The sequence below is a fragment of the Cloeon dipterum genome, chromosome 3 (assembly GCF_949628265.1).
Source record: "Cloeon dipterum chromosome 3, ieCloDipt1.1, whole genome shotgun sequence".
NCBI classification, from domain to species: domain Eukaryota; kingdom Metazoa; phylum Arthropoda; class Insecta; order Ephemeroptera; family Baetidae; genus Cloeon; species Cloeon dipterum.
This window is the reverse complement of record NC_088788.1, coordinates 16,785,589-16,805,205: the sequence shown is the minus strand read 5'-3', so window position 1 is coordinate 16,805,205 and position 19,617 is coordinate 16,785,589. Positions and strand designations below refer to the sequence as shown.

At 42.3% G+C, this 19,617-nt stretch overlaps 1 protein-coding gene and 2 non-coding genes across 3 annotated transcripts in view; 1 reads left to right on the top strand and 2 right to left on the bottom strand.

Annotated features, from left to right (window-relative positions):
* Positions 1-19,617, top strand: part of Egfr (epidermal growth factor receptor) — a 92,712-nt gene that overhangs the window by 14,671 nt on the left and 58,424 nt on the right. The window lies entirely within an intron of this gene.
* On the bottom strand, positions 2,321-2,394 carry TRNAN-GUU (transfer RNA asparagine (anticodon GUU)). Its single transcript has one exon. It is a non-coding gene; the product is annotated as a tRNA-Asn (tRNA).
* Positions 17,351-17,421, bottom strand: TRNAG-GCC (transfer RNA glycine (anticodon GCC)). Its single transcript has one exon. It is a non-coding gene; the product is annotated as a tRNA-Gly (tRNA).

Sequence of the window (19,617 nt, the reverse complement as noted above, 5' to 3'; positions counted from 1 at the left end):
TTAACATCGAAGCTACTGTCCGCATTATTGTGACGATCAGCGGTTCACACGATAGGCATCATGAGGGCGTTTAAATCGTACAAGAGTGTTTGTAACCCTTGTCGAGGCAAGAATAACAAAATTGAATCTTTTGATATGGTGGCGGCGCCTCATCAGCGAAGGAGAAGCGGCTGCTGCTGCTGAGAGTGGAAACTCACCCCCGCACAACGGCAGCGTGGGAATTTGAAAAAAGACGAATCAACAGGCTGCTGTTGCCGAGACGCGGCAGATGTTGCAGGAAAATGCGGCAGCGGCGGCCGGGGGCCCCGGCAAAAAATTGCCGAGAGAGGCCCATTTCGCGCACTTGCAATCGCGTGGGCAAAATAATTTGGCGGCGGGCGCGCGTGCCTGAGCTGCTTGCTTTCGAGTTTAAAATTCTCGAAAATCGTGACGTCATTTCGGAACAAGGCGTAGGCACGAGAGAGAGAGAGAGAGAGAGAGAGAGAGAGAGAGAGAGAGAGAGAGAGAGAGAGAGAGAGAGAGATAAGGCGGCTCCTTCTTGACGCGGCCAACCATGCATGCATTTATTTCGGCTTGCTCCCTTTTTATTACGTAAACAATGAGCGCGCGTTCTCGTAGAAGAGCTGCTTTTTCGCCATGCGTAGGCCTCCCTGACAATGAGAGGAGAAAGTTGTGTCACCGTCGCTCTTGATCCGAACACAACTTCGACCTGATCACAAATTTACCTTTGCGTTTTTTTTAAATATATATTGAAGCATTTGGAAAAACGATTATTGCTGCGAAATCATTAAAAATTATTTTCACGACTAACCCGAGCTTTTGAACCGTGCCACGCTTTATATTTTTAATTTTTTGGAGAGCCACACCCTCTTTTCAAAATATCCGTTAGTGGCGCCCAGTTAAAATATCTGACTGTTTTAAGCAAAATTCTATTACTTTTTCACTTCCTCAAATATAATTTTTAATCGTAATAAATTAACTTACAGACACTCATACTGTTTGGCCTCATTTTTAACGCTTCAAGCTTTTGTGCCTTTCAAGCGCCACCTAAATGTTATATTGATTCCAAGAAAAAGAAATAAAAATCACATAAATTTTGGGATAAGTTCCTCGTTAAAAATTGCCAATTATCGCCGCTCGACGCAGCCAACTATGCGCGACTGTTGAATGTTTAACAGGAGTGTAGGAAAAATGCGGGGCCAGAGAACATTGAATTAGATTGGAGGCAAGCGTCGCAGGCGTCATTTGTAACTGTCACTTTCATATCGTCGGCGTGACAGGTTGCAATCAAATTAGATCTAAGCTTTTTTTCTCTGAGCTAAATAACCTAAAGCATGCTTAGAAATTTTTATTTGGAAGTTTTAAAAATATATAAGATAAACCTCATTAATATTAATAATCAAAATCGGTTGCTAAAATTTCACACCTTGTAATTCTGAGGACAATGTACAGAAGCATTTTTAAAATTTATTTTTGTATTAAATTTGAACATTTTTTTGTTCTATGCAACGCAAATACCAAACAATTACTTGAAGATTTTCTGCCAAGTTAAAATTAAGAAGTTGAATTTTCTGACAATCTCACCTCATTTTTAAATTTGACGGTTTGTTCAAGGCCTTTATCCCATGTTATGCAGTTCATCAATACTCAATTTTTGTCCATGCAAGCTGTCGTTTGTTTTGCAAGTCGATTTCGATATTTTTGCGCTGCGACAGCAGATTCTCAGCCGCGTGAAAAGCGCGGCAGCCTCGTGTAGGGAAGAATTTATGTAATGAATATGCAAACAGCGTCGTGCTTTGGTGATTGCCTTTGGAAACGCTGCTTCTGCTGCTGCTGCTGCTGCCGAGCTGAGAAAGCATAACATGTGCTGGTGCCACCACACTTGATATGTGGGGGAGATACAAAACACGCGGCGACGGCTGCGAAGTTAAAAAATGGCAAACAGCAAAAAGTAATATTCACCTTGTTGTGTGCTGTATTGTAAATAAGAGACGGCCGCGTTGCCATCGCCCAAAAGCGGACCTCGACGTCGCATGTTATGAAGATCGATGGGGTTTCAGGTCCGGATGATTAAGCGGATTAAGTCGTGAATTTTGATTGCGATTTATTTCACGGTTCTCGGTTCAAAACACTTTGCAGGAGACACTTTAAATTTATTGAATTTTATTTTTGGTGACTCGAATATCGTTGGTGTCAGCTGCACGGTGTACCAGAGTTTCTCGAAAGGGGGCGAAAAATTGAAAATAAAATAGTCATAAGTCTTGCGGTTCACTCCAACTAACGTAATTAAAATTAAAACTTGACTAGAGAATCAAAAAATCGCCCCCGGGTGGGCTTGAACCACCAACCTTTCGGTTAACAGCCGAACGCGCTAGCCGATTGCGCCACGGAGGCTTGAAAATAAAATGGAGATCCTCTTCATTTGTTTCAAAAATAAAAGCCAGAGTCGTGACCAAGATTGTGACGTGTGCCTCATCAGCATTTCATTGCTCTGAGATGATTTGCAAGCGTCACGACCTCTGCGTACCTCTGCACACCTGTTTGCCCCTTATCTCTCTGTAGCGCTCGAGCTTTGCACTCGCTCGCACCTCTCGGACCGCATGCTACGCGAGGAAAATCGTTGATCTTACGCAGTTTGTGTCCCACGGGAATATAATCTCGTTTAGATAATTTTTTCTTCGAACGCATTTCGAACGATCCGTTGCTGAGCTGACTGAGAGGAATGCAAAGTAAACGCGCGGCGAAGGTCGTTTCGTGAGATGCTCCCATAGAAAAGGGTTGTGCTGATGCTCCAGAAGGGTGTTCTCTCACACACACATAGTTTGAAATCAGAAACCAGCAGTAGCGTCGCAACAGTTCTTTGTCGACGCTGGATCGAGTTATCTGCTCGTCCTCGCGCGAGTAAAAAACCTTCATCAGCTACTGCGTCGCTTTTAGGACAATTATACTTGAGGGAAAATTCAAGTTGTTCTCGGAATTTCAAAAATGACTCAACGATCGATTTGTCTCACCACACATGGCCTGTTCGAACCAAAATTCATCCAAATTAAAAACAGCCTTTTTAAACCATTTCGGAAATTTGTGGCAAATCAATAGTTTTACCAAAAACTGTAACGTAAATAGTATCTCCAAAGCTTGAGTGTCCTTTTAAGTCAGAGAATTGGTTCAAACTATCGATTGTGTTGTAACAATCGATGTCAGTAAAAATTACGACTTGCCAGAAAGTTGAAATTTAATTGCCCAACCCTTCCTGCTCGTTGCCATCATTAAAAAATAATTGAAATTTATTACTCGCCTGGCCCGGTTCTTTTCGGCAACAAAAGGAAAGAAAGTGGTGTCACAAAAATGTATTCATGACTCCCCCGCCGTCTCAGAGCAATAATCTCAATTTGATAGAGTGCTTGGATGCGAAGCAACAAAATACCCAAACAGATGTTGTGCAAGGAGTCCCGGCCCCAAATATACATGCACGCATTTATTGTTATCAGCTGAGGAGGGAATGGCCGCTTTTTGTTGCTGCTGCGGGTCGGAGAGTAAAACACTTGACTCCTTCGCTCTATGTGTGCACGCACACACACTTATATGTCTTTCTTCTTGGCTGACTGTTGCACCAGTCGAGCTCCTAAAAAAGGCTATAAATTAATAATTATGTCGAGACCTCTGCTCGCCGCGCGGGAATAGGTCACAGAGCGAGTTGCCATTATAAATTACCCTTTAATTGAGAGCCAGCCGCCCTCTTCAAGTCGTAAACATTTATTTTGATTATTTTTAAATTGATTTCAGCTAGCCTAACACTTACTCTGCACCCGCAGACGTTTCAATTCGCTCGACAGAGGCGCCTCTCTGCTTTCAGAGGTGCGGATTTGCGTGTGCGGACCTTTCTCGACTGGTATGTCGTGCACGCCGCTGACATCATCTCTATTGCCATTGTCCACAATTGAAGTTTAAATATCGCACCATCATACATCAATGACTGCCCTCGAAAGCGGTCCAGCGCAGCAGCAGTTGCTGCGTGTCGTTGGAAATTCTTGCCTTTGACACTTTGAAGGCTTGCGTGCTGGACATTTTTATCTATCACCGTGTTCAATCTCTTATTTATTATATTGCCGCGTGGCATTTTTCATCGTCAAGAGTGACAAGTGACAGGGTAACTCAAAGGGTGCGACATTTCAGTTTTTTTTCAAGTTTTTGTCGTAATGTCAAAAGTGACCCACTGACCGATTTGTCTATTCAATCATTGTCTATGAACAAAATTTTATTCTAAAGAGCAAAACCTGTATTTTTAAACCCATCTCTAAATTTTTGGTATGTATCCTTATGGCTAAAATTGTCGAATCGAAAAATTCCCACATGACGAAAGACTCACATCAATGACGAAAGCAAGACCTACACGAAATCAATGGTTTCATCAAAAACTCTTGTGAGACGGCTGAAAAACATTGCAGGAATGAGATAATGTTTATTGGAGAGACAAATTCTTCAGTTGACACATTTCTCTTATCTCTTTAGTTCTGAAGATAACAACTTGTTTCTTTGACTGTGAAAACATCACCTGCTTTGTGCTGTGAAATGTCTCTAGCTATTAGCACTCGACTCCTAAAAAGAATAAGCACACTCTTTACTCATTCTCACCGTGAAAGCCGACTCTCTGTCAACAAAGCGTGAGTCTGTGGCGTGGTGAATTTCCTAGCTGCCCGTTTGTGCGGGGAAAAAAGGCAAAGAACTAGATGTAAATTGGTCAACGCCGTGCACGCGCTGTGCTGCCCGCTCAGCCGTGTCTATTCAAACCAGCGACAAAAATTAAACCAAACATTAACCCAACCGTTCAAGACAAAAAATCAAACGCTCTCCAGCAGGTAAATCCGAACGCTGGAGTCTCAACATGAAATATTATTCTGGCGCGATGATTAATGTGGAATCGTCGCGAAACTCGCTCCAAAATGTATTCATTTCGGCTCGGCGGCAACCGCGGCTCGCCTCGCTGACGCCACTTTGACAATACCTTGACGAACCAGCCCGCCGCCATTTTTTACTCCAGAATCCGCGACACAACTCGTGCTTTCCGAGGAGCAACCACTACTTTGATGGATTGCCAATTTGCACTGCTTCAGATCGAAATAAGCAGCCTACGGGCGGTACAATTACACATTGAAATTTGGTGCTTTCGCAATCAATCATTGCACGTCTTTCGTACGCCTCCTTCTATTGGATCAACAGGTGTGTTTCGACCGCACAGTTGCTTCACTTTAATGATGCGTTTTGCACTCGCCAGAATGAGTCACTAAAAGTTATTAGTTTTCAGAAGCGTGATTACGTGGATCAATACTGCATGGTTCAGGAAAATCTTTCGAAAAAATGGATCAAAGCTAAACTAACCCTGGTTACGTTTGCAATTCCTGATAAAATCAGCTCCATAGGCTTTCCTAAAATTTAAATGATTTTGGTCTTTTAGGACATGCATTTTCTTATATGTAGCTGATTGTTGGATTTTCTTTTGCTGCCCATACTTTTTAAACCAAACAATCGGTATGGAATAGCAATCAGGTTTCCTGAACATCAGCGGCCATAACGCTGATGACGTCACGAAATGGCCGCTCGCTTGACGGCTAACGCGGCGGCCAATTCCAAAAATTCAAACAGTATTCAAAATTTTTGCCTGAACATACCAAATTATAAATATTTACACCTTCCTTTGGAAAGGTCGGTAAGAAAAAAGTTTAAATTAATAAATCAAGAGTGGACTTGAAAGAGTTTAAATTCATTGCCACTAAAACAATCCAATTCCTGAAGCTTCTTTAAATATAATCTCCTAAACGCACACCCCAATAACCGCCAAAATAGATGCACTCTCTCTATAACGTGTTCATGAATGAGCCGAGAAAAATGGTGATGTGTGTAAATCGTTGGCTCATCATCAACAGGAAGAGTTCTTAACGGACTTGACAATTTTTTCATCGCGCCACTCGAATCGAAATCCTCCCTTTTCAATCATCGTCTTTTGTGCACCTCGGCAGCAAGACCTGCTGCATGAACGAAGAGAAAAGACGTTACGCGTACAATTCACCGAAATCCGTCTTGAGACGTTGCTGCCGTCCTATTTGAATATGAATCGCTATGTGCACCTGAGTGGTGAAAAAAATGACCGTTGGAAATTGAAAAGGAAAAGGGTCGACGCTGCTTAGTTGTTGTTTTTCCCGGGCCCATCTTTCACTGGCTAGTGCTTTTGAGGTATTTTATTTTTCTCATTGTTTCGTGAGTGTGCGGTGTAATTTATTAACGCGTCGGCCGTCGAGGCTGGCAAAAAGACAAAAGGGGTATAATATCATGCGCGAGATGTTGCTGGCCAGAGTGCGTGGAGGCTCCGCTTCAGTTCTTCTGGCCCCCGCAGAGCGATCTCTTCGCGGCAAAAAGACTGGCTGGCTTCTACTCTCCAACAACCTTCTTTGATTTTTCACGGCTTATTTCGAGTGGAGGCACGCAGAACAATATCACTCGGATTGCAGACTGTGTCTAACATCGGCTTTATTTCCACAAACAGGCACCCATGACGAAACTTTATTTCCTAGTCCAGCCAAAGCGTCAGTCATCATTACAAATGCAATCAATTAAAGCTAATTAGCACGTATTTACACCTTGCTTACATTGAAGCCCCTCCCGTCTCGCGGCACCTGCACCTGCCTGCCATCCGTTTTCGCTGCCTTCCAACAATAAACCAATAATCTCTCTCGTCTCGATCCATCAACACCGGTCCACAATGGGACTCAATTATTTATTGACGACTTTGATTTATAAATCCAACAATGCTCGTCATATTTCATATGCGCGCGCGGAGCGAGAGCAAACGAAGCAATGTCGTTTCAATTTATCTTATTGTCCGTGGTGCGCGTCTCGGAATGCGAGGCTGCAGCACAGATCACACTACCAGCTCCAGCCGCGCTTTGTATTGGCAGCCGAATGTTGTCATTAGCGAGCAACCAGACCGGCTGCGACTGAGGCGGCCCGCGGGGTGTTGCTTCTTTCGGCTCCATGCATCTAATCAGAATCGGGAAGACACAGAATTCGTGACAGGGCACTACTTGTGCTTCCAAAAATGATAGCCTCATAAAATTGATCCTAGTTGTTTTATTTGTGTTTACAGAAAGGTTTTTCACAATAAAATATCAATAATTATCACAATCCTTGTAGCTATTTTGCAACATAGGTTGTTAAAATAAAAATAATACCCCATGACAAACAAACTCACTAGTTGAAAAAAACTAACGTGCAGCCTTATGTAACACCCACCAAACTAGCTTTCGCAATGAATAGCGAGCCGCCATTTTTGCACTTTATCGAGCACCCCTTTTTCTCAAGGGGATCATTCGGTGTAAGCGCAAGTGACAACCAGCGAGCATTCCGGTGTTCTCTCTCTCTCTCTCTATCTGAATAACCCCAAGGTTATATACGTATTTACCTTTGCCTGGTGGACGTGAATGGAGCTCATGTGCATGAACACGGCCAATCAAATGATTTCAAACACCACTCGAGGAAATTGAATGGGACTGATATGAAAAAGACTGCTGATCCATATGCATGCTGCGGTTCTCTCTTTTCAATATTCCCAGCTTCAGCAGCAGCAGCAGCACAAAGGCGTGTGTTTCCGAGCAGCCCTCCCAGGTGCATTAACATAATGTCCCACCTCCGCCTAGGCATAATTCGCTTGTTTTCGGCGTCGGCTTGGCCTCCGCGTCGCTACGAGTTCGCATTTCAGCAGCCAGACGGGCTAAAAACATGGCCTGTTCGATGAACACGGCTCAAACTGCTTTTTGCGGTCATATTCGATTGTTGTATTGTTACTGCTGCTGTTGCGAGGATGAAAAGTTGATGTTGTCTGGCCAAGTGAGGCCAGGCTATCCTCGGACGTTGGCCTATCGCACGATCGACCTGTCATTTTCAGTTCTTTTGCACTCGCGCTGCACTCGCGAGTGAAAATCTCTTTTTCTTCCGTGAAACAATAGATGCAGAGGGTTAGATGCCAGTTTGAATTTTGCTGGCGGAAAGAAAGGAATCCTTCCTCCGACGATGCCAATCTGCCGCAGACGTTTTGATGCCATCTCGAAAGAAAATTCTGTTTTGCTTTTTACTCAACTCGTGCCGCGCGAAGAGAGCAGCATAAAAACCGCTCTTCTGGAGCCAGTGTTGCATCGATGCATGTGACGCCCTCAGATCGAAACTGATATCTTTTGTGTCGTGTTTATAATAAACCTGCATCTGTGACGCTTTTATAAGGGTTGTTTCAACCCTTTTCAAGACCGCAAGGTCCCGGATGCCAAACACAATGACACGAACCGCACGTGTTCTCTTAAAGAGAGAGTACTTGGTGTATAGTTTGATTTTTTTAATAAAAGTCTTGGTAGAACATAATTAGAAGTTAATATTCACCATTTGGTTCCATAAAATGCAAAATATTTCACATTAAAAACATAACTATGTATTTAGTTCTGCTTTTTGCCGTTTGGTTTCCAAATTTAAATAAGTCAATAATGCAATTGCTGAAGTCAAATATTCCTTGTTGTTGACGACGGGTTAAATGGTCAAATGAAAATTAACTGTTGTAGGGCACAGCCGTCGAAGAAGCAAAATAGATGGTTTCCATGCATGATTGGTGGCACATTAATTAGTCTGAATTGAGAGCAAGTGCAGCTGGCTGTGATGCATCTCGAGATAGAGAGAATTAAACACGTGTTTTCGCCCTGTAGATGCACAAATGAAGCCATCTAACCAAGCAGACCCCTCGCCGGCCGCTTGGAAATGTGTCGCGCGTTTGAATAATGGAAGCAGCCTCTTTAATAATCTGGTGCGCAATCTTCGCCGGAGAGTTCTCGCAATGCAGCCTTTTAGCTTTTTTTGTACCGCTTGGCAACATCTGAGTGCCGATTTCGAGCAAATGTTCCAAGCGTTGGTCTTTGTGTATCGCTAGATGCCATAAAAAGGAGCTGCTAGGCCGCGAAAAGCGGCAAAAAATGCACGAAAACAAAAGGCGGCTCTAATTTCGACTACATGCAACCCGCCGAATTGTAAACAAACGCGCGGCGCTTCTAGACTAGATAATTTTAATCTGCGCAAGCTGGTGGGACCAAAAATAATATTACAACCAGTGTCGCCGTCGTGTTATCTTGCTTTTTTGTCTACGAGACGAAATAAAAGCGCTGATTAAGAAGTGCTGGCTGGCTGCATATGGCCGCTAAAGTGTGGCAAAAACGCGCAGCAAGTGGTCTCGAAATGTCGTGCTGCGTTCTAAACGTATACAATATTTTTGAATATGTAGAAGTAAACCAGCTGGTAAAAATACTCTCTGCTAGCTGCTAATTGCTAAAAGTTGCTAAGTCTCTTTTCTCTCCAAAAATAAATTATTTAAGCAGTACATTTTCAGACCAAACGACAATGAACATAACTAATCTCACCTTGAGACGTTGCATTTACCAAGTGAACTCAGAAAAAAACATTAAACTGATTAAAATTTCTATTAAAATAAATTTAAGCAATATATTCGCACGTGTGCAGGCGGAGTTGCAACCGAAATCTCATTCACCCCACCAGAATGATATACGTAAACTAATTCGAATTTCGATTTGTCCAAAAGCAATATATCGTACTGGCGAGGCTGGAGTTAACGAAATTGCAAATCACTGAGCTGTAAAATGAGCAATTCTTCCTTACGAGGGCCGAGGGAAACTAACAGTACACATAGAGTGCGAACACAATCGACTCTCGCAATTGATTGCTTCTCGCGTCTTCACCAAATACATGCGCTGCACGCACCGCGACGAGAGCACGCAGGGAGGTGAGTGGAGTCTATGGGCAGGATGAAAAATTGTCCTTGAGCGATGTGCCTAATGGAATTACTTGATATGCAGGCCCGGCTTGTACGAATAACCAAGTGTTGGTACACATTTGGCTCAACTCCAGATTGTAAGCGCGGTAAGGCACACTCGCGCGCTTGATTTATTTAATTGAGGAGTGGCCGACGCTCTCGCATGCAAAGGCTAATGACATAAATGCATACCTCTGATCGCGAGGCCCAGCCACACTCAGGGAAATGCGTAAACGCTATTAATAGATTGATAAATGGGCTGCAAAACAATGGGCATTTCTCACTCCTGAAAGGCTTTCGCTTCTCTAATATGATGTCGCAATTAAAATTTCAATAGAGTAAAGGTTTCAAGATTGAGCATGCGCCTTCAGTCATTTTTTTTATCTAATAAAACTCAAAACTCTGGAGCATTTTCAAATGTTGCCCTAAGTTTTTCAGTTGCCTTCTCAACTCGTATGCGTTGCTCAAATCTACCAGCAATTAGCGGGCCATTGCACAAATTTTTGATTACGAGCCCAATCGAGCCGAACCAATTAAGCGTAATTTTACCAATTTCACACCGAAAATTCCTGCCGGCCGCGATCGCAATCAAGGCCGTGAAGAAGGAAAAACGCGCCGCGAAGACCGACAACAATCAAGCATGTATACATAAGATACTTCAATTCACTGGCGGCCGCACACCAAGGAGAGGGGTACAAATGATAAAGCACGTTGATACACATTAAATGATCACAGCAGTTCTGGGCCGCTCGTTATACGTAATGCTCTCCCAACATTGCAAGTTGGAGTGCATGACCGAAGAAAATTAACAACTCTTTGATGCGCACACACTGCTCCCTTAACGAGATTTTGCTTGCACCGTCATCAAACGACCGATGGTCATCGTTCAGAGAAGGAATGCTAATGAGCACTCAGCTAAAATATCCGAGATAAAAGTGCAGTCGGAGCATTAAGTGAATCGATTGGATAATTTGTGCATGCAAATCAATACAGGCAAATTGACAATGCTGCGCAATTGAAGTTTCCTGTTCAACCTGCTTAAGAAGCAAGTTTTTCTCAGAGTTCGTTCATCCTTAAAGAATATAAATTAGATTTTGAGTATCAAATTATTTGGTAACACAATAGGGCGATAGGTCACTTTCATTTACAAATTAAATAATGCCAGGCGTGTCTCTTGAACTTTTTTCTAAAGCAAAGAAGGCTCCCTTGACCCTTGCAATGGTGTCAAAGAACTCACAATTGAAAAGCTACTTTTTTCAGTTTATTCAATTCAGCAATCTCCGGAAGTGAAAACCCTAGGAATATGTGTGTTTAGAACTTGAATCTTAGTTTGGATTGAATTAATTTGCAAATGTTCCGTGATGGCTTATAATTCGACACAAGCCAAAAAAACGGTGGAAACGTAAAACCCTTGAATTTTGCGGGTTTTTACTTTCCCGCCGACTTTCGACTCATCGTGTCGAATTTTCGACTTAGTTGTTCGGCTACCTAACCTAATTCGACCCTTATGAATCGAATGTCAATCTCAAAATTTAAACTCCAGTGCTACTTTAAACCCTAGACATTTGTGCGTTAGTTATTTTGTCAGTTGAAAAACGTGCGCATATAAATTAATCCACCCGTGCTGGTAAATAAGACGTATGCATTTCTCATCCTGCTCAAGTAAAGTGGAAGTGCGTTCGTTTCGTTCAGCGAGGCGAGTTCACGAGGTTATGGGAGTAACCTGAGAAGCTGCTGCACCGTTCGGAGGTGGGGTGCGGGGGAGATGCGATAAACTCGCAGCTTCCGCTCGATGCCGAGATGCACACAAACACACACGAGAAAGAGCGAATATAGGTGAGCTGCTGCTGCTCACCGTCTGTCGTGAGAAAAGAGACGATGCGCTCGGTAATGTTGTTGTGCAAGACGCCGCCGCGCACCCCCGGATATCCTAGGCTCGTTTTTCGGCTGCGGCGCACGCCCCGCGACACACACACGCGCGGAAGTGATTGCTGCTCTTTTTGCCCGGCCGGGGGTGGCAGTTGAAGTGCCGGGGTGCAAAAAGAGATGTGCCTAGAGCAACGAAATGAGCACTCCTATGCCGGAAGGAACCAAAGGATTGAGCGCCAACGGAAATTGTGGGAGCTCCCCTAGCTCAATTAAATGTAAATAATGACGGTTCTTCTTGCATTTAAGGCCTGTCAAATTATTTAAGAAATTTTACATCTGGTATAGGACGACCGTTGAAAAAGTATAGACTGATGAGAACTGAGAACCAGAAAAGCACAAATGTTAGAAGTGAGCAATAACTTCAAATTTAATAAAATTAAAACTGTCAAAATACAGATCCGTAGCTCTAGCAAACCAAAACAACGGGAGCTATTCGTTTGTCAATTTGTCATCTTTTATCAAACAAACTCTATCAAATGGTATAGCGAAAAACTAAGTTCCTAAATAAATGAAAGTATAACAATAAAAAAAAATATTTACTCGATGCAATGGTTCGAGCAATTTTTTCACAGTTTGAAGCGTGTAATCGGTCATGCACCTTTTGCTTGTTTGCTAATCTGACTGAAAAGCGTGCAATGCTGGATTAATGTGATTGCATAGTGTCCGCATAGTTGAGTGCGTCTCGTCGGGGCAAGTGTGCGTGAAGTATATCACAAGCTTGCAGAGAGAGTCAAGTAATGCGCCTGGAGTTATCGAGTGGGCCGCGAAACACTCGACGGTTGGCTAGAGAGCCGTCCGTTGCTGCTGTTGTCGGGCTCTCAATTTCGCGTGCGGCCACTTCGCGGGGGCGGCCAAGGATGCCTTGATTCCACTGCGCCAGCACCGACCAGCTAACTAATGAGACGCTGAAAACAAACTGACACATACTTGTTCATTAACCACAACTCGAGTCCGTGTGTGATGCCAGTTTACGGATCCAACCGACTTAAAATGTGGTAATTGATGGCGGCCTGTCTCAAGATGGACAATTTAATCAGTAGTCTCATCGATTTTATTGGAATGAAGAGGAGAAAAATACCTCTAAAACGGAATATTAAATTTGTGACAGGCTAAAATCATGTAATGAGTTTATCCAATTTATTTTAAACGCCAGGATGCAGGAGGCAGAGAGAAATATAATTATCTTAAACGTCATGAACAGCGGATGTTTCGGCCCCTCAGGCCTCATCAGCATTGAAATTGCGTCTGCAAAAAATCAACTTTGCAGCAATCTAGATAGGATTGTCCTCATCAGCCGCTGAATTTTCGAATTTGTCTGGTATATTTTTTTCAAACTACCTTAGCTGACTGCTACCGATGTAACTCCGTTTTGGTCAGTGGTAAATTTAAAAAAAAATTCATTCACTTAATTTTCGGATATTGATATATTATTTAATTTTTTCGGAAGTAAAAAATGCTACTGCTAGAAAAATTTAGTCAGCAAATTTCACCAGGCTTCAGAATATGCTGAACCTTTTTGTTTTATGGTTAACCATTATTAACGTACAAATTCCAGGACTCAAGGGAAAATTTTAGCTTTTTCTGAACTGTAAAAAATGATCCACCGATCTATTTGTCTTATCAAAAATTGTCTATGATTCAAATTTTATCTTGGGCAAAAATTGTATTTTTAAATCGGTTTTGAAAATTTAAGTAATTTTCTTCAAAGTACAAAAAAATTGCTAAAACTAGAAATGAACTTCTTCCCACCCAAGGGAGAACGATTTGAACGATCAACCGAGACCATCATTACACGCCGAATTTTTTATTTACTAAATAAAAGGCCGTGTGGCGCATATTTCATAGTATCGGCAGCATCCCATTTGTGTCCGGCTGTATCGTCTTACAAGTTGTTTACCCATTGTGCGGTGCGAATGCGAATAAAATCGCCGCACGCCGGGCCGGTATGGTGTGAGCCCGCGACAGGATGGATCAATCTGTCCGGCGAGAAAAGCGGCGGGCCAAGTGGGCGTCCAAACAACCAACCAAAGTCGTGCCGCGCGCGAGAGTAATGATCCGCGCGCTGATCTGACTACACCGAGAAAGGGTCGCCGCTCAGCTGACTTGACCGTGACCCGAGCAGCGTGATGCACACACGGCTTGCGACCCACGCCCATGACAGCAAAAAAGAAAAAAAAATAAATAACAGAAACGAGAAAAGCGAACCGCATGCGCCTGTGAATAATTCGAGAGTCTCTTCAGTGACTTTGATGCACGGGCCATGTGCTCCGTGGATATTATCCTGGTGTACTTGTGTATGAACGAGAATTCAAGAAGCAAATTGAAGAAGCAATTATCTCAAGCTACCATTGAACATTACTTCCTTCCAAATGTTGTTTCTTACATAATTGTCTCATTACTTTATGGATGTGTGCTGATTTGGGGCAGAGTTGCCCTGTCAGCCCATAATAAACTTAATTTTGAAACTAATGTGAACCAGGTTTGGTGATAGTCGATTCGTATAAAAACGCTAAAAAAATACATTTTTTTAAATTGGTGTCAAAATGCAGCCAGTCATTTTTTGGTTTCGACGGTTGTGTGTGGTGTGTGAGTCTCTGATCTTCTTTCGCGGAGGTCGTGGCGCGAACAGCGCGTCGCTTAGCCATTCCGCGCACGTTGCTCCGTTGTGTTTTCGAGTTCCTGGACACAATAATAATGATCGCGCGGTTGTCTGCTCCAACTCGAAAAGCCGGCCGCCGTTGATGCTGATTTTTTCTCGCTCTCCGCCAGTTTTCCCTCCGATCCGCGCGCGTCATGAATTTTTCATCGAAATTCGCGGCGCTTCTCGCTGGGAATGCAACCAGTTGCGCAGCGAAATAATAACGAAATCTCTCATTGAGCCATTGTCTCATTCAAGGCGCTTTTTCGAATTTCACGGCCTGTTGGCCGCATGGGCTCTCACGCGAAAAGCGCCCTTATGGCCTAATTAAATGCTGCCGACGAAGGACAGTCATGCATCTCGTTTTAAAACGAATATCCGACCGTGAATGGACGCAGGATGCAACTGCTTTTGAAAAGATGGACTTAATTATCACTTTCCATCAGAGAGCAAATAAAGAAATAGTATGATGCTCTTAATAAACATGTGAAGTTAGATGAGTTGATTCCTTTGTTGCCGGTAATGAACAACACAACACCTGTTGTTAAAAATTCTACCCAGTCACCTTATAAACTGATGAGATTTTTTTCCAAAAAGGCTGTGAATTCTACACAGCTTTTTTCGAGAAAATACCGGAAAATTCTAATATATAAATATATATTTTTTAGACCGTTTCGCGAGCCGATTTTTGTGGGTATAGACCATTCTTATTTATTTTTCCTTTCTTAATAATTTTCTAGAAGTTTTTCGTGATAGCTGTAATCTACTTATCTATCTTTTTTGTGATTTGATTTGATGATTTTTCATTTTAAACCACTCCCATTTTAATAAATGGAACCGGTGAAAAAGCTCTTTCCTATTGATTCAATCCTGATGTCTTCAAAAATACTTCGATTTTAAAATTTGTAAACCATCGAATTTTCTGACTAATATTTGAAATACTTCAGATCTTTCAATTTTTTTGGGTCGAGGAATTATTTTCAAAACATTTGGATTAAAGTTGAATTTTTGACTGAACAATATTTCGGGTTGAAAAATTAAACTTGAATGCTAATCTCTTTAAGAGAGAACTATCAATTTTTGGTGAATCCGATTTAAGTGGTTATAGACTTATGTTAATAATATGTCTTAAAATTGCATGATTCGAGCTGAACCGATGTTCCCACAAAGATTGGAAGCTCAGAGAAAAATGGTTAACCGTCTTAAATTTCACAGCCCTATTCACGAGGTTAATTTGTAGGCGAAAGAGGTTCTAATCCGAAAATTGATGTCCGTGTCTACGTGGCGACTTGATATTCAGTCCCATTGAGGTGACACACGCGATATGAATCGCACCATTCTGTGCCAAAACTTGGTAGCTTCATAAATATTTAATCCGCTTCTGTATGGCCGCATAAATCAAGCCTGGTTTCTCTTTTTCGGCCTCAGTTTCCTGTCAAAACAAGGAAAACCACAAGTGAACAATTGGAGTTCGAAATTTAATTATATATAAATATGCCCCTTAGAACTAATGCCACACGATTATCTCCCATTGTGTTTGTGCAGGCAGGGGAATAATTGTGAAAAATGCGCAGGCGAAACTCGCAGAAATCCAATAAATTCGAATCACACCTTCGTACGCGTTGGTTTATATTTTCCCTTCGTGAAAACAAACTGTGCCTGACATCACAATAAAAGGTGTACGTATACCTCTCCTCGATTTTTTTTTGTATAGGTGTAATCTAAAGTAATAGCTGACTTCCGTTGGCGGAGCGAAAAGAGATTGCACAAGCAGCAAATAATAATGACCTCCTCCTCGAGCATGTTTGTATAACAATCGTCAGACAAATTGCACGCCCCGCGTATGTGCATGCACTCGCCGCGCCAGTTGATCTGATAATTCGCGTTTTTCACACTCAGAAATTAATTACAAGCAAATTAGTAGTTGATGTAAAAATGAAACTGAATTTCCTATTTTAACCGCTAGGGACTCTATGGAAAAAAGACTAAACCGGGATGAAGAAATTAATATCCTAAATTTTATAAACAGTAATTGAATAAGAAAAACTGTGATCGTTTTAATCATTTGGCCACATATACTATTTTGAAAAAATCGCTCCATTCCCATAGAGATTTATTATTTTCATATTTGTTTAAATTGTTTACTTTTCATATATAATGTGAGCTTACACGTACACGTTTGCCGACCGACCATCGATCTGCAATCCGTCGATCAAAAATAATGGTCGGCCAAAAAGGAAAAGGTCCGCTCCAGACGGACCAATTTTCGCACGCCTAGTAATTGCGTGATGTGTGTTCGTTCCGTCGAGGTCGAGATTCGGGAAGCTGTGCTGCACCGCCGGCAGCAGCCATCTGGTGGCCGCGCGGGGAAGTCACTCGCTGCGATTCGCTGCGATTGAATGGAAAAAGGATGAGCTGGGTAGGCAGCCGGCACGACGCACTCGGCGAGCAAATTGCATACTTTCATTATATTATAGTAATTATTGTTGTTATTGCCCATGATTTACATTACAGATCGTAAGATTTGTTTTATTACGTTTTATGCCTATTCAGACAAAAACCGCTGATTTAATGGGACCCGGTGAGAGTAAATCACTTACTTCTTCCTTACATGACCTTTATTATGAAAAATTTGCGAAGTCTCAAAAAGATGGAACTTTTTCTTGATTGGACCGGGCCATCTTAAAAAAAAGAAATGAATAATTATCCTGGTAGTTTCCATTGTCAATACAGATATTTGTAAGCATATATATGCACCAAAAATGGCAATTAACGAGCTGGAAATGTAATTACTGCTTGCCCACGTGATAAAATATGGGGAAAAAAGATATTGGACAATTTTCCCCTTTAACAGACTGTTTTCAAATGATCATGATTAAAATATCTTGTTTTAAGGCAATCATGCTGCATCTAAAAGAAATTTAAAAAGATGCATCGGCCGGGAATCGAACCCGGGCCGCCCGCGTGGCAGGCGAGCATTCTACCACTGAACCACCGATGCTTTGATGCCTGAAATGATAATTCGCGCAGATTTTATTAGGAGCAATTTCTTGGTAATAGATCAAAGCTTTAAAATCGTATCCGTCCGTGTTCATTGTATTTTCCCTATGCACGGAGAATGTAAAGTCATTTTTTATATAGAGTAAAATAAAGTATATTATGAGGATGAAATTTAGTAATGCCATTAGAATAAGCGTAATCAATTGTAATAGGGGATCGTGTTATTAAATTTATATAATATTTTCCATGCAGTTATACAATAATTAAAATAAATACTCCGTTTTATCGATATGTACAGCATATCCTGCTAATAGTAACATAATGGACTTTATTCATCATCTAGTTCATTTCAACAATTAGAAAAACTCGGCCACTTTGAGCCACTCCTGGAAAAAAGCTCTCGAGCATATTTAAACTTGCAGAGAGAGGATCTCGCAAGAGCTAATTTTCACAAATTTGCGCTAATCACCACTCACATATCGCCTGAGAAGAGCGAGAGAGGAGCAGGTAATTTGCGATTTTCTGCTTTAGACTGGAGGGAAACCTATCTCTCAATCGCTCGCGCGTATTTATTGCGGCACGTTCGCGTAAAAAGCACCAAATCGGCCGTTGGAGAACACGTTCACCTTGAGCGTGCCCGGATGCCGCTCCGTTTGGCCCTCTGACGGCCGTCCGTCGAAACCAGGCGCGGAATCCGTAACCTGGCCGGCAGGTGGCGCCGGGACGCGGCCTGCGTGCAGGGTACGAGTGGAAGGGGGCCGGGGGAGCCGGCGTACACCTTGGAATGCGGTGGCGTCGGGGAGAGTGGTCCAGCGCGCAGACAACAGGTTTCTCTCTCGATTTCCTCCCCTCCCGCGGCGACGGCGGCGGCGGCCGGCTCCCCGCTCACCTTTTGGTAGTCATGATGGCTGGTTTTGTGTAATAACAATAATACAAGCCATTATTGCTGCCGTCCATGTAGAATTGATCCGCGCGGCGATGGCACCCTGAATAATGCACCATTGTCGGGCCATTGCCTTATGGAACGGATTTGGGATTATTGCCGTGCAAAGCTGACAGTCAAGAGCAGATGTTATTTTTCTCGTTTCCCAAAAGATGTAAAAAAGATAAAAATGGAGCCTGAACAACAACAGCCAACAAGAAATAAAAAATGTGCTTTGATTGTGAAAAGCAAAAAGGATATATTTGGGGAGAAAATTTTATAAATACAATTATTTTTATGGCTTTAAGCTATTAGACCAATTTGGTACAAGACTGATTGAACTGCATCCTGTGATAGAAACCATGTTATGCTCCAACTTTTAAATACATCTGTGCATAAGAAGACTGTTCATACTCCTGATTTAAAATAACTTAGAAGATTAAAATGAAGTGAAATAGAAGGGAACTTGCTATTTTTGTGTAGTCACAAGTTTATTTTCGTGCCGACTATTTTGCTTTCTGAATTGCAATGTTAAAAAAATGCAAACACGGGTGCAAACACTGATCGCCTTTTTGCGGCAAGATGACATGAGATAGAGAACAAGAAGCGGCTGCGACGCGTCGTTGAAATAATAACATTGGGAGTGGTGCCGGCTGACGCGTCCATTGTCCGCCGCCGCGCGTATCTGAAGCTGCTTTACAACACCCTTTGTTGGTCATTTGCATACGACCTTCCTTGATTTGATTGCTCCCGACAAATTGGAGAAGGTTCCTCCAAAATTTGAACTTCAGAGAGGGGAAGTAAATCTCGCTGCTCCGGCGCTGAAAGATTTATCGTAAATCTCAAAGCAAGTTGTCAAAACTGCAGAATTTCACCATCCATCAATTCCAATGTGTGTATCATTTTTTTATTAATTATAAATAAATCTCTCTTGACAGCCTGAAATGGAGTTCACTTCACAAGACAACTTGCGCCCTGACGCGGCTGCATTCTTTTTCATTGCTGCAATCTGGATGCACACGGAGAGACAGACACAAAACTTTTCTCGGCGGCAGAGATGTTTGTCGCCTTTCATATTCCATTACCTTTCCACAAGAACAACATTTTATATTTCGCTTTGATAAGTGACTTGACATGAAGCCATGGTAAATATTTTTATTGACAATGTGGTTACAAAGGAAAGCCGTTGACCTGCCATAAGCCAACTCGACGCTCCGCTTACTCACCGAAGGTTTATTTTTTTCTGGAAAAGAGCGGTGCGTGCCTTTTTATGGA